At 38.4% G+C, this 16,227-nt stretch overlaps 1 protein-coding gene across 2 annotated transcripts in view; it reads right to left on the bottom strand.

Moving 5' to 3' along the window:
• Ppp1r9a (protein phosphatase 1, regulatory subunit 9A) overlaps positions 1-16,227 on the bottom strand; it is a 321,979-nt gene that overhangs the window by 292,743 nt on the left and 13,009 nt on the right. For both annotated transcript variants that reach the window (XM_039108474.2, XM_063286778.1), the window contains exon 2: positions 4,056-4,113. The gene's annotated coding sequence lies outside the window, so the exon portion shown is untranslated. The remainder of the gene's footprint in view (positions 1-4,055; positions 4,114-16,227) is intronic.

Raw genomic sequence — 16,227 nt, 5'->3', positions numbered from 1 at the left:
ACCAGTTTACTTTTTCACTGGTGAAAAACATTTCTTCGTGCAATGTAGTCTAATCTTATTTCTCCTCCCTCACCTCCTCCCAGACTCTCCCTGACTTGTCAGCCATTCTAGCCGCACATCTTCTCATCCTCATTCTTCAGAGAACACATAGGCAACGCGGGAAACAAAACAAAAAACAGAAAACCAGAAAACCAACAAAAAAGAACAAAAGAAGAAAAAAAGAAAAATCACATAAAACACATACAAATACAAATACACACACACACACACACACACACACACACACACCATAAAAAAAATACAAAATCACAAACTGTAATATAGAAACAAGAGATCGGTAAGGTAAAAAATTCCCAAACATTTGATATAAGACAAAAAAAAATAAAAATACAAATAAACAAAAACAACAACAGCAAGCTAAGCCTAAAAGTACCACTGAATTTGTATCATATTGGCCATCTACATATATTATGGGGCTACTGTATCTTTTTTTTTTTTTTGGTTCTTTTTTTTTCCGGAGCTGGGGACCGAACCCAGGGCCTTGCGCTTCCTAGGCAAGCGCTCTACCACTGAGCCGAATCCCCAGCCCCTCCATCTGATTCTTACCATCTTTTCTGCTCCTACTGTGCACAGTTCCCTGAGCCCTGAGGGGAGGACTTGGAAGAACGTTTGTCCTTTAAGACTTGAGTATTTCAAGGTCTCTCACACTCTGTACATTGCCCAGTTGTGAGTCTCTGTCTTTGTTTCCTTCTACTGCAAGAAAACACTTGTCTCATGATGGCTGACTGAGACACTTTAGCAATGGGTATAGCAAAATGCCGTAAGGAGTAATTTTATCCCTGTGATTATTTAGCAGAACAATAAATAGTATCTGGTTTTCCCCTTGGCCCATGGCATATCTAATCTTGGGTTCTTCCTAAGACAAGCAGTATCAGTAATGGGTTCCATCTCATGGAGTGGGCCTTAACTCCAGTCAGATAGTGGTCGATCACTCCCTTGGGATGTTTGTGCTCCTCCTGCGCCAGCTTATCATGCATGCATGATATTAACTATTTGTGGATAGTAACCATGATTAATTTACAAACTCTCTTGAGATTTCTGTATCAATTGACTTAGGAGAAAATGCTTATTGTTATTACTAAAATTCTCAGAAAAAAATAGTTGCGTGTAATGACTAAATGTATTTTAGGTTCATATGATTTGGGGAAATGTTTTCATAAACAAATAAAACAGGTACGACGGGACTTTTTATCTCATGCCCGTAATCCTAGCACTGAGAAGGCTGATACAGGAAAATCTCAACTTCTAGTCTAGCCTGTGCTACAAAGTGTATCAGCAAGGACTCATCCAGCATGGGCTACACAGTGATAACCTGTCGTAAACAAACCCACAAAAACTAACAACAGCAAAATAAGAGAGAGGAAAAAAGTCTAAATTAAAAAGAAAATCCTTGGGCCTCGAGTGGTTATCACTAAACACAATGCAAGCTTTATTTTTAATATACCTGAATTTAATATGTTAAATATTTTCACTCCTTTCCTAAGATACATACGATTAGAAAGTTATGAATTTAACCTAAGAACAAGATGTACAGCAAATGTAGTTGTTTAGTCAGGCATGATGAAACACCCCTATAGTCTTTAGAAAGTAGAGTCAAGAAGATTAAGAGTTTAAACTCATCCTTAGCTACCTACCAAGCTGGAGGCCAATCTGGGCTACATGGGACCCTGCTTTAAATAGTAAATAAATACAAAATTTTAAAACTAGTTGAGTGTTGTATATCAAACATAACAACAAAAAGTCATGTCTGCATCAGAGTCATTGACTCTGAGCTTTAATATTTGTATAACACACTTATGTCACAAAATTCATGAACATGAAGCCAACTTAAACTACGGCTAGCTTTGTTTGAAGTCTCACGAAATCACAAGCAATCTAACTATTGAAAATATATGAATTAAGTGAATTGAAGTGACATAAAGGCTTATACATAAACTTTCAAAAGGAATGTTTTATGTCTTAAAAATAGTTTTGGTATATTGAAACTTTAAAATGTTATATCGACTTCAATGATAGATATTTTGCTGGCTAGTTTTAAGTCAACCTGATGCATGGTAGAGTCCTTTGGGAAGAGGTAACCTCAACAGAAAAAAAATGACATTACAAAATTGGCCTTTAGACAAGTCTGTGGTGAATTTCTTGATTAGTGACTAATGTGTGATGGCCCGCCCACTGTGGACAGTGCCACTCCTGAGCGCTTGACCCTGTGGTATAAAAGAAAGCAGCAGAGGCAGGTAAACACCATTTTTGTGTGACTTTCATGTCAGGTCCTTCCTCCACATTCTTTCCCTGCTTGACTTCCTTCCCTGACTTCTGCTGTGATTAGCTGTAATATATAATTAAGTAAATTAAATTCTTCCCCCAAGTCATTTTTGGTCATGGTGTTTTATCACAATAATAGAAAACTTAAAACAGCTATTCCTTGACTATCTTGACCACTTCTAAACAAAATAAGAGAACAAAGCATTGTCTGTGTCTGCTGTTCTCCCCTTAACTTTTTGAAGCACAATCTCTCACTGAAGCTGGAGACAGCCATTTCCACTAGACTAGCTGGCCAGCGAAGTCCCCAGGATCTGCCTGTCTTTGACCCCAACTGTGGTTGCAGTTGTATGTGGGTAAACTGTCACTGTCTTCAGACACACCAGAGAGGACATCAGATCCCATTACAGATGGACGTGAGCCACCATGTGGTTGCTGGGATTTAAACTCAGGGCCTCTGAAAGAGCAGTCAGTGCTTTTAACCACTGAGCCATCTCTCTAGCCCCCACACCCAGTTTTTATGTAGATACTAGGAGTCTAAATTCAAAACCTCACACTTGCACTCAAGTACTTTACACACTGGGCGACTTACTTCCCCACCCATGAAATACTGACTTGAATAGTCATGTGAGAAGAAATGTAAATGGAGGTGGTCAGTGGGAAACAGAAAATAGGGGAGTTTTACTATAATTTGAAAAGACATAATAAATAAGATAAGGAAAGAATGAAAGAGAAAGCCATGGACATTTGCCAACATCACTCTCTGGCCTGCCACTAATTAGCAGCCAACCTTCATTAAGAGCAATGCATATACTGAAAACTGTATTTAAAACATGATATTCGCTCCCATATAAACTTTGCATCAATTCTTATAATACTTCTATGAGATAGGTTTCTCTTTTTCTTACTTTGTAGAAATAAAGCAAAATTGAATTACAGAGAGGTTAGATAATCATCCTAACACTATTAATAAAAAGTGAGCCTGGGGCACGAACTAGCCCAGTGCAATTCTAAAACCCTCTTTCTTCTTTAATGACTTTAAAAAAAAGCAAATTAAATTTTATGGATGAAGAAGAAAAACTAGCAGAATCTAAGTAACATTTGTTTTAAGCATGGTGATCGAATGAACTCATCAGCATTTGCTGAGAATTCATGAACTGTTAATGGGCCTGTGGAAAGACTACACCTATGCTGATGTCTACTTGAATAGAGCTCTTTAATTTAACTCCGGGCTATTTAAATTATTTGGCTTCTCGGACGCTTCCTTTAATAGGCCTTGACCTGGACGTTGCACAAGAGCTTCTGATGACAAGCACGTCCACCATTTTAAGAAACCATTTCTTCTACTATCAAGAAGCAGATTAGAAGGAAGATTATCACTAAGTATATATTGCTGTATTGATCCAGCTGGTGGGCCTTGCAAATTATTACTGGTGGGCACATACCAATATAAAGTAGATGTGAATGAAAACAAGAAAGCCCTTCTCATCTGACTGTATAGAACTATAGATGTAATATAGTCTGACTTCTTTCTCTATGTTGGCCCATTTTTAAAAAACACCAATGGAACCAAATAACCCAAGGGCACTATTAGAAAGCAAATATGACGGACACTCTAATTAGAAGCAATTTGAACTACACAACTTACACTCTGACCTAGACCACCTCATAAAATTGAATTGAAAACACAAGGAAGAACTAATAACTGGTACATATAGGTACACATAAATTCTTACCAGTGATGCTGATCATGGAAGAATTGGGTGAAACTGCACTGTTAGTGTTCCAGGGAAACTAGAAATAAGAAAAGGAAAGAAGATGAAATGTGAAAACTAGGACCTATTCACTTTAATAACCATTCTTTCCCACACAAAATATATCTATTTTATCAAGCAAACGAATAAGAAGTTCTCAAATTATCTTCCCTCCCTTACTCCCTCCTTTCTTTTCTTCTTTCTTTCTGTTTGTCTGTCTTTCCATATTAGTAACTTTCTGTAATTCTATATGTTTTATATAATTCTTTCTCATATTTATGTCATCAACAGTAATTTTTTTCGTAATAAATACTTAGATAAATATAATAGATTTCTAGTAAATTCTTCAACTTCATAGTCAGCATTTTTAGGTATTTAAATGATTTTACAGCTTATCTGAACCTGTGTTTTTCAAAGTAAAACCTACAACTTACTTGAGGAGAATAAGTTGGAACAATTTTTTTTAAAAAAATGCATATTTCCAAAGTCATACAACTCAACAAACCAAGGAGAAATCTTGTTGAAATAGAGGCTTGCTAATCTTCATGGCTGACAGTGCTTTGTTTTATTGTTAGTCATCTCAGAAAACTTCTAAAGAGCTATCCATGGTCATTCCACATGAACTCTTTGTCGAAGTACAGAGAACTATGTTTACATTTTCTGCCTAGACAGACTGTGTTTCTCTGAACACCTGTTTACAGAACCCTGACTCCTGATGACCACGTAATGAGGTGGAACTTTTGATAAATAATTAAGATCAGATAATGAGGCTGAAGAATCAATGGTGACGTGTATGTTTTTGTCCGAAGGGGTGGAAACCCTTATGCGTAGAGCAAAGAGCCACCTACAAGCCACTGAGAAGACTCATCAAAAAGTGACCTTATTGGTGAACTGATTTTGAACTTCAGAATTCCCAAAGTCCTGGGAAATAAGGTTCTGTTGTTGAAGGAAATGGCGACATGATATCTATCCTATTCGCTTCAGGCCAGTAACAGGACAATGTTAATATCTTCCTTGAAGCTCGTCTCTCTTTCTTCTGGGCTTTGATTTAGTTGTTGTTATCCATTATGTTTTTTGTTTTGTTTCTGGGACCAAGGGTCTCTGAATATATAGGATGATATTCAAGTCATGATCCTCCTGCCTTGGTTGCCTCAGCTATTAATATCTATGGTGTTCTGTTACTTGTAGTAGGGTACATTATCTAGCAAGACTTCATGTTCTGGTCATACAATCCCAGCTACTGGGAACAGGGACTAATTCAGGAGTATTACAAATTCAAGGCTAGCTTGGGCAACTTGGTGAGAGCCTGTCATGAAATAAAAAGCAAAATGAAGTCACAGAATGCACCTCAGTAGGTGAGAACTTGCTTATCATACAGAAAGTCCTAGGTCCAAGTTCCAAAAGTATATAAAGGAAAGTCACTAAGACTTGAAGATGAGAAACAGAGTAGCCAGATATTTCAGTGTAATTTGGACAGTTGTGACACAGGCCTATGGAGAATTTACTGTTGGCTAGAAGCTAGATAAGTGTGAATGACACGTTAGATTCCCTCTCCCACTCCCCGTCTCCCCCTCCTCCCTCCCCCTCCCCTTCTCCTTCCCCTCCCTCTCGCCATTAATTTTACTCTCCCTTCCTCCTCCTCCTCATTATTACTTTTTTTCTTTTGAGAGATGTCTTGCTATGTTGCTGAGACTGGCCTCTGTCTCGAGGGCTCCAAGAATCTTCTTTAGCTTTGGATTTTACTGGCATGATAGGTCTGAGCCACCAGTTAACATTTCCCAAGATCTCTTTCTCTCTCTCTCTAATAGAAATGGGAACCAAAGAGAACATGATTTCATTGTTCTGTGGGACCTTACATAATTTATGTGTACTACTCTTCATCTCCTGGCTCCCACAACTATGAAGTTTCTTTTGACTGTTGATTTATTCTTTCCGTCCCTTCTCCCTCACTCCCTCTCCCCGCCCTCTTTTACAAGGTTTAGCTATGTATCTTAGACTGGCCTTGAACTTGAATTCTTCCTCCTGCCCCACCTCTTGAGTTCTGAGATTACAGGCAAACATCATCCTGTCCCAGTTTTTGGTAACATTTCTTAAATAACCTTTAAACATGTTTTATCATATTACTATACCGCCAATTTAATGATTCAATGTACATATGACAATCTTTGTTTTTCAATTTTCTTTTACCAATAAGGACTTGTTCCATCCTAGACTACATTGAAACTTAATAGGTACCTCAGGCTGGCCTTGAACTCATGATCCTCCTTTTCCAGCATTTCATAAGCTGGGCTTCTATGTGAATACCACCATGCTGACATATAACAAATATTTCTTCATTATTTGTGTGGCAATCAGTTTTAAATTCTTTGAAATAATATTTTGATGGTAGGCCCACAATTCAGAAACTAAAGTCAGTAATTATCACAGTCAAAGTAATGTTACTGTCAAGGGTAATAAGAAAAGAGTATTCTGTGATGAATTTAGCAACCCTTGACTTAGTACACTTTGTAATTTTTTTTAAGCATCACCTGAGATATTGTGCATTTAAACAGCTTAGCTATTTATTTGTGTTTATAATGAACTTTTATAACCAGATACTACAATATACTGGACTGTATCTTTTGGGGTATAAAATGAGTACACATTGTATAATGGATATTCTCAGTATTTGTTTCATAATGTCACAGCCCATATAGTAAGCCAACATGTTCAATTGGTATTGCTGAATAAATGTCACACAATTTCAACAAAATAAAAGGGGAGAGAGGAATGGAGAGACTGGTCAGTGGCGGTAGGAGATATGGTCCTGTGTTGCTTACTGTTGCAACCTGGGCTCTCTTAGAGACTCAGGTAAAGTCGGGTTCTTGATTTCCACACAGAAAAGAATTTCAGAATGAGTTGGAATGAAGCAGAGTTATAATTTGTTAAGAGAATGTTTGAGAAATGGTGTAAACACAAACTTAAGCATGAATTTAAGGGAAAAGAGAGGTGCTTAGGAAAAGGATGTGAATGCCCCAACACAACGTGGTTTCTCAAAAGACAGCTGTGCTTGAGCGGATTAATATCCATGTATGATTTATTATCCATGATTTTCTGCATGAATTCCAGGCATTTTTAAAATCCATGTAACTGCACAGATTCTACAGTTACCGCGTTCAAAAAGTTTCTAAGGAATTTTTTACAGTAAATTATAACATCTGTTAGTTCTTGAGTTGCACTAGACAGGATTATAGCTGACAAGACAAAACGACAGGTTACAGGAGCTAAAGGGATCATTACAAGGTCACGAGGAAATTAAAATTTGTTTGTTCTTATAAACAAAGTTCATAATTCTGTTTGGGAGAGTCCTTGGAAGTTTCAGATTTATAGCTGGGAAAAGAGTGAACTTAAGCACAGAGGTCACAGATGCCCAGGACTTAAGTGTGGTTTACTCCTTTTTTTAACATTCTTATTTGACATATCGCTATGCAAAAGAATATTGCCTCCCAACAAATTTTGTTAAACATGATGAGATTCCAACTCCAGGTGAGGGAGTCCTTTCTTTCCTTCCTTTCTTCTTTCTTCTTTAGAATTTATTTAATTTCCCGTGTTTCTATCCAGTTTCCAATTGTAATGTTTCACATACAAGTGTGCCTTCATTCTGTGACTTGTTTGAAGAATCATTTGGGGTGGTAGGAACAATAACAACCTTGTAAATACTTAGACTCAAGTAGCAAATAGTAATTTCAAGCCAAGTGAAAGAATAAAGCAAATACTGTTACTGACAAGTTACAAATTTACCAACTGAAAACACTGAAAATCAAACATGAAGGAACTTTCCTATGGCTCTACACACTCATGAAATTACAGTTAAAATAGAACTGCGTGAAACTTTTCCTTTCTTTCTAAGTCCATAGCAATACACACTATATTACATACTTAACATGTGTTACCCTTTTGTTGTGATCTGCCATCCAAAGCATTTTTTAAGATCCCCTGTGTTTCTTTAAAATAGTTTGGAGGGACAGAGGTGACAGTGAAGAATAACATTTGATAAATGGCCTAACATTATTGCCAATAAAATCTATTATTTGAAAGCAGTCTAATTAATCTTCCAAGAACTAGTTCCAGATAACCTAATGGGTTATATAATCCACCGATCTCAAATATGAGCCATTTGTAGCACTAAGAAATAGGAAAATGTGAGATGGCTCAATGGCTCAGGGAGGAAAGGTGCCAGCCAGTGTTTGGACCCAACAACCTGAGTTCAATCTCAGGAACCCATAGGTAAAATGTAAGAACTGCCTTCCTACAAAGTTGTCCTCAGGTTGTCTGACTGCCACATGTGTCCTGTGGCATACTATCACGTGCACACATGCGCGCGCGCGCACACACACACACACACACACACACACACACACACACACACACACAGAGTAATAAAGCAAAATTCCTTTAAAAGAAATGAAGGCAGATCGCTCCTGAGAGACACAGCCAGAATACAGCAAATACAGAGGCGAATGCCAGCAGCAAACCACTGAACTGAGAATAGGTCCCCCGTTGAAGGAATCAGAGAAAGAACTGGAAGAGCTTGAAGGTGCTCGAGACCCCAAAAGTACAACAATGTCAAGCAACCAGAGCTTCCAGGGACTAAGCCACTACCTAAAGACTATACATGGACTGACCCTGGACTCTGACCCCATAGGTAGCAATGAATATCCTAGTAAGAGCACCAGTGGAAGGGGAAGCCCTGGGTCCTGCTAAGACTGAACCCCCAGTGAGCTAGACTATGGGGAGAGGGCGGCAATGGGGGGAGGGTTGGGAGGGGAACACCCATAAGGAAGGGGAGGGGGGAGGGGGATGTTTGCCCGGAAACCGGGAAAGGGAATAACACTTGAAATGTATATAAGAAATACTCAAGTTAATAAAAAAAAAATAAAAAAAATAAAAAAAAAATAAAAAAAAAAGAAATGAAGGCATGACCTAAGGCATAAAGGATATTTCATTAAACAGCTCCTTATAATACAAGCAAACAATTGTTTTATGGCTAAGGAACAAAGTTGCACAGTTTTACTCATTCGGTGTTGGCTTTTTTTTTTTTTTAAACAAAGATGGTTGCTACTGTGCTAACCTGCACACCTGGAGTACTATTCATAATCCTTTTGCAATTGAACTAAATATCTTCACATCCTTATTACCAGGTTGATTTTCCTGACCCCGATGATTAGAAAGTGCTCACGCAGCATTTGCTCATGTCTCCTCCTTTACCTCACAAAGGTAGTTGACTATGAGCCACACAAAGGCCAAAGAGAAATAACCGGCAACTTAAGTCCAGCAAGGAGCCAGACATGAATAAAGGTGTCAAATAGAGTCGAAGTGGGATTCTTTACCCAGGATTTTCTCCTTCAGAAACTTGTGTGGGCCATACCTGAGAAAATTGTGAAATGAAGGAAACAGGTCCGAAAGTGGCTGAAAGATGGAGATAGAAAGAAGTTATATTTGTGCACATGGTCATAGACTTTTACATGATGCTTCTCTAGAATAGGAAGAACCAGGGTCATGCTGTAGCAAATACAGATGACCGTAGGACTCTAGTTCCTGACTGGGGAGATAAGAGTACAAAAAAAGAATCAGTATCTTGATCGATTCCATTTAATCACTTGATTTGAAGCCCAGAAAGGTCTTCCTGCTAACATCAGTACTTTTAATAGCAATTATCTGTAATCAATGGTTCTTTTCTTGCAAACATACCTCTTACAAAGTATAAATAAATGTTATTAAAAGTGTGAAAATTCACTTGATAGTGACTATCATGACCTATTGTCTCACTGTCCCTGTTACAACATAGGGAGTAGTCTGCATGGTCTGATTATGCACATCAATGTAAATGAAAAGATGCTGCTGATGAGGTTTGAGCAGCATGATACAACGACTATTAAATCAAATTATTTTCCAGAGAGTCTATTGAACACCGATAGTTTTAGAAATGTCAGTCTGTATCCTTTTCTCTAAGCTCTAATCAAACACAATCATCCCTCTAAGATGTCACTGTATATTCTATGACCTTTCCGTAGAATTATTAGCCTTAATAATTTACTAAAGCAGAGCTTCTAGCATACCTCAGAAATTCTTTGGAAGGCCAATTAGCCTTGTCTATGTCACGGGGAAGAAAGAAATGACATATACGACTAAGATTAAGTACATTTTTAGCAAAGACACAGAGAATAGGTCATCCAGTCAGACTGCATAAATGTGGAGTAGAGCAGAGATAAACAAATAGCCACTAAAGTTTATTGCTATGGTGTTTGGTCTGACTTACATAAGATCTTTTATTTTACTAACTCTGTATGGTAAGCAGCCATGTATTCTTTCTATGGGTTTTGTTTTCATTGTAGATTGTGGATTAGAGTTTGTGCCAGTGATAAAAGGGAAGCAGTTTTGGAGCATATGAGTGGAGGTACCCTCAATCACAATTGGGAGGACAGGGAATGAAGAAATGACAGAAAAGCTGAGATCGGGTAGCCAGCGTAGTCTGACAGAGGAAGACACTAGCAGTATGGAAATCCAGTCAGTCTTTCATACCCCTGAAAAAGAAGGCATTTTTATTGTATGTAGTTGAGTAAGTTCAAGGTTCATTAACTAATCTCAGTAGGTGGTCTTTGTACGGGAGCTGGTTTGGCCATCTTGGTAGAGCAAGTTGTGGTTGATATTTTTTATATGCACTAGTTTTACCTAAGGGTCAATCAGTGATAACATGAACTTAGACTAAGGAAGGCATTGCCATCACTCTGAACTGGGGAAAGCTTTACCATTCCCATGGGTCTGAGGCTCTGGGGTCCTTGACATGGCCACACTCATGTCATTAATATGCATTTGCCTAAGATTTCATCTGTTCCAAGCAATGGAGTGTACACAATCTATGGGTTTATCATAGAGATGTAAGCATATCACCTTTCACTACTGTTGAAAGCTACTCATGAGGCACTTGGATGTTTTTTTGAGGGGAGTGAGGGCTTTGGTGGTGATGTGGGTGACTGTACCCAGCGTACACTATGGTTCATTCTATGTTGACATTCTACCATTGATGGTCTGCCACTGTTTGTTAATGTGTCCTCTCATTTCTAGGCATAGTTCTTGCAAGATCTCTTTTGCAGTAATATTTTCTTTTTTTACTCAATCCTTAATACTTCAATTAGTGCTCTCAACAAACCACATTTAGAGAAGCTGGGAGATGCGACAACCTGAAAAGTCCTAAGCAAGAGAAGTTGACTTTGGATGTCTGGCATCCTCGTAGAAAGCCAGGCATTGTGCTATGTCGTCTATAATCCCAGCAATAGAGAAATGAAGACAGGAGGGTCCCTAGATATCCTTGGCCATTCTACATAGCCAAATCAATGAGTTGCAGGTTTAGTGAGAGATCCTGTGATCTCACACACAAATGGCTTGGGAGTGGTGGTACACACCATTAATCCCAGAACTCAGGAAGGGAGCAAAGGTAGTTGGATCTTTAAAATGGAGAGTGATCAAAAAGGATACCCAACATCAACTTCAGGCCACCACACACATGTACGCACACAAACATGTCGGTATGTGTGACCATAAACACACATGTGAACAAAGAAGTTTGCAGGTTACATAAAGGCAATAATAAATCTTTGCCAGTAAAATGAGTTTTTACAAAAATCTTTAAAAAAAAGAAGGGGTGTTTTGCTGTTCTTTAACTTAACGTGAAAGGAAAATTTTAGCCACGAATGCCAATATTTAACAAAAGCAGAGGGATTTCAAATAACTTAGGGATGTAGCCCAACATCTTAGAAAAGTAATAATAGATTAAACCCAAAATTAGAATAAGAAAAGAAATAATAAATATTATGGCAGAAATGGTAGAAATTAAAAGAATACAGAGGATCAATTAAACTGAAGTTGGTTCTTGAGAAGGTGAACAAAGTGCTAACACTTTAGCTAAACTAATAAACATATAGCAGAGGACACCAGTAAATAAAACTAGAGACAAGAAAGAAGAGACAGGGATGGTTGTACACACCTACAATTCCAGAAGACTGGACTCAACTTGAAAAAAATCTAGGACTAGATATATTCACTACTGAATTTCATCAGACCTTTAATGAAGAAATAATATCAATAGTGCCCAAATTATTCCATGAGAAATGAAAGGAAAAAACTACCTCAAACATGAATAGTTGAGGAGAACCTTGCAAAAAACAAAGCCTATTCTCTCTAAAGAACAGAGATGCAGAGCATGAAGAAGTCCTCTGTCAAATGCCTGCAAATTTAATGAAATAGTGCATTTCAAAGTCAGTACACAATAATTAATCCAAATTCCTTCCATGTGGATATATTAGTCAATATTTGCAAATTAGTAAACATGATACAGCACACCAATAAAATCAAGGATAAATTTACAAGCTAATCTCAACAGATTCAGAAAATGCCTGTTGGGTATTAGGTATAGGGTCTTACAATGCAGTTTTAGCTGGCATTGAATTTGGTCTTAGCCCCTAAGTGCTATGAATAAGAGCCTACAGCATTAAACCTGGCTGGAAAAGCCCTAAGATAAAATTCAACATTCCTTCACTATTAAACAGTGCACAAATAGCTCGGGAATGGTGGTTCATGCCATTAATCCCAGCACTCAGGAGGCAGAGGCAATTGGAGCTCTGTGAGTTTTGAGGCCAGCCTGGTCTACAGAGGGAGTTCCAGGACAGCAAGAGTTACAAAAAAAAAACCTACCTTGGGAAAAAACCGCCAACAAACAAACATAAACAAAGAAACAGGTGTGAAAGGATCATTTCTCACAATAAAAGCTGTGTTTGAATAACTTGTGGCCAAAGGCATACAGAATAAAAAGAAAGCAAAGAGCAACAACAACAAAACCTGTTTCCTCCAATCAGGAGCTCTACGAACAAAAAGACAGAAAAGGGATACAAACATAAAAGGAGGACATACGTGTCCCTTCTGCTTGCATATTGTATGATTCTACACATCAAAATATGAGGTCTACCAGAAGGCTCTCTGAACTCATCTATACATTCAGCAGAACATCATGATAACAAACACACAAAAACCAAACAAACAGAAAAGCAGAAAAGTCTTTTTCTTCCTTCCTTCCTTCCTTCCTCCCTTCCTTCCTTCCTTTCTTCCTTTCTTTCTTCCTTCCTTCCTTCCTTCCTTCCTCCTCTCCCCCCTGTTTTTGAGACAGGTCTTACTCTGTAACTCAGAATGGCCTTGAACTTGTGGCAATTCTTCTGTCTTGACTGTTAAAGTTACATGAGTGATGCACATAAGTGGTTGATATTCTTTCCTTCACTTTTTTCCTCCATTGCTTAGGGTCATTTTAAAATCAGGCTCTACCTCATTCTATCATGTGCCAGTATCACAGGCATGTGTGACCATGCTCAGATCGCAGCTTTCTTTTAAACAAAATCACTGGAACTTGAGAAAATAATCCCACTTATAACAATCTCTAAAAGAAAAAAGAAAACTTGGAAGTGATCCTAACAAGGAAATAAAAAATCTTGACAACAAAAACTGCATTCATATTATTAGGAGAAAAGTCCCATCAATATAACAGGCTAAAGTGGATGGGGTGTGAGTAGGGGAATGCCATTAGCCCTCAACCCTACACAAAGGAGTGTAGACAACTAAAGAATTCTGGAAATGGGAGAAATACTCATTCAAGGGGAAGAATATACTTAATTAGTTATCCAATACCAAATGGCCATCCCTGAAAACATACATACAAATAAAATTAAACAGACTGAGAAGGGTGTATTTATGTATTTAGGAATATCACACACACACACACACACACACACACACACACATGCGTATTTATAGAATTAATGAAAAAGATTAGAAGAAAGGGAAAATGACTTACTTATATTGCAATCTTTTTTTTTATTAACTTGAGTATTTCTTATATACATTTCGAATGTTATTCCCTTTCCTGGTTTCCGGGCAGACATCCCCCTAATCCCTCCCTCTCCCCTTCTTTATGGGTGTTCCCCTCCCCATCCTCCCCCCCCATTGCCGCCCTCCCCCCAACAATCACCTTCCCTGGGGGTTCAGTCTTAGCAAGACCCAGGCCTTTCCCTTCCACTGCTGCTCTTACTAGGATATTCATTGCTACCTATGAGGTCAGAGTCCAGGGTAAGTCCATGTATAGTCTTTAGGTAGTGGCTTAGTCCCTGGAAGCTCTGGTTGCTTGGCATTGTTGTTCATAAGGGGTCTCGAGCCCCTTCAAGCTCTTCCAGTTCTTTTTCCGATTCCTTCAACGGGGGTCCTATTCTCAGTTCAGTGGTTTGCTGCTGGCATTTGCCTCTGTATTTGCTGTATTCTGGCTGTGTCTCTCAGGAGAGATCTACATCCAGCTCCTGTCTGCCTGCACTTCTTTGCTTCATCCATCTTGTCTAATTGGGTGGCTGTATATGTATGGGCCACATGTGGGGCAGGCTCTGAATGGGTGTTCCTTCTGTGTCTGTTTTAATCTTTGCCTCTCTATTCCCTGCCAAGGGTATTCTTGTTCCCCTTTTAAAGAAGGAGTGAAGCATTCACATTTTGATCATCCGTCTTGAGTTTCATGTGTTCTAGGCATCTAGGGTAATTCAAGCATTTGGGCTAATAGCCACTTATCAATGAGTGCATACCATGTGTGTTTTTCTGTGATTGGGTTACCTCACTCAGGATGATATTTTCCAGTTCCAACCATTTATCTATGAATTTCATAAAGGCATTGTTTTTGATAGCTGAGTAATATTCCATTGTGTAGATGTACCACATTTTCTGTATCCATTCCTCTGTTGAAGGGCATCTGGGTTCTTTCCAGCTTCTGGCTATTAAAAATAAGGCTGCTATGAACATAGTGGAGCACGTTATAATCTTAAAATAGAAAAGAAATAAATCTTTAAAAACCTACATAGTGGGTTGGGGATTTAGCTCAGTGGTAGAGCGCTTGCCTAGCAAGCCCAAGGCCCTGGGTTCGGGCCCCAGCTCCGAAAAAAAAAAAAAAAGAACAAAAAAAATACCAAAAACGAACAAACAAACAAAAACCCTACATATTGAGCCAGGAATGGTGGCAGGTAAGACCCTATACCTATTACCCCACAGGCATTTTCTGAATTAATTAATTAATGAATTTTGAAAGAACACAGGAGGAGTATATGGGGTGGTTGGAAGAAGAAAAGGAAAGGGAAAATGACTTAATTACATTATAATCCTAAAATAGAAAAGAAATAATTCTTTAAAAACCTACATATTGGGGTTGGGGATTTAGCTCAGTGGTAGAGCGCTTGCCTAGGAAGCACAAGGCCCTGGGTTCGGTCCCCAGCTCCGGAAAAAAAAAACCTACATATTGAGCCAGGAATGGTGGCACTTGCCTCTAATTCTAACACTCAAGAGTCAGAGCCAGGTGGATCTCTATGAATTTAAGGCCAGCCTAGTCTCTATAGTGAGTCTCAGGTCATGGCTACATTGTAAGACCCTGTCTCAAAAACAACCAAACCATACAATGACAACAACAAACAAATCTACATACTGAATACATCAAAGAAAACACAAGAAGCTGGGTGGGGGATGAGAATATCTCCTATTTTCATGGACTAAGAGGACCAATATGAGCATATTCCAAATGTCCATACTTCTAAAAGTAAGCTACAGATTAAATGCAATACCCATCATCACACAATGACATCACTGATAAAACTAGAAAAATTCGCCCTAAAATTCATGTCATGACCAAAGGTCATAACAATTTGAAGCAATCTCGAGCAAAAACAGCAACGCTGAAAACATCTCTACCTGTGACTTCAAACTAAACTATAGAGCCACAGTAAGGTCATTATGGAACTCTCACAAAGACAGACATGCTGACCATGGAATAGAAGACCCAGAGAGAAATCTCTGTATCTTCAACAACTGATTTGATGAATTAAAAAAAATCATATTTTAAAATTCAGGGACATGAAAAGAGAAAAGAAGCTATCTTGGAGGAAGGAGAGCAGTAAGAGGTGTGAGGGGGACAAGAGAGGGCATAGCAAGTGTGAATGTGAGTAAAGCATATTGATCCACATGCATGATATCACCAAGAAAACCATCATTTGGGATACATAATAAAATATCAAAACACAGGCGCGCACACACACACACACACACACAC

Source organism: Rattus norvegicus, chromosome 4, assembly GCF_036323735.1.
Source record: "Rattus norvegicus strain BN/NHsdMcwi chromosome 4, GRCr8, whole genome shotgun sequence".
NCBI lineage: Eukaryota > Metazoa > Chordata > Mammalia > Rodentia > Muridae > Rattus > Rattus norvegicus.
Note: the sequence above shows the minus strand (reverse complement) of the source record. Positions and strands in the feature narration are given on the sequence as shown.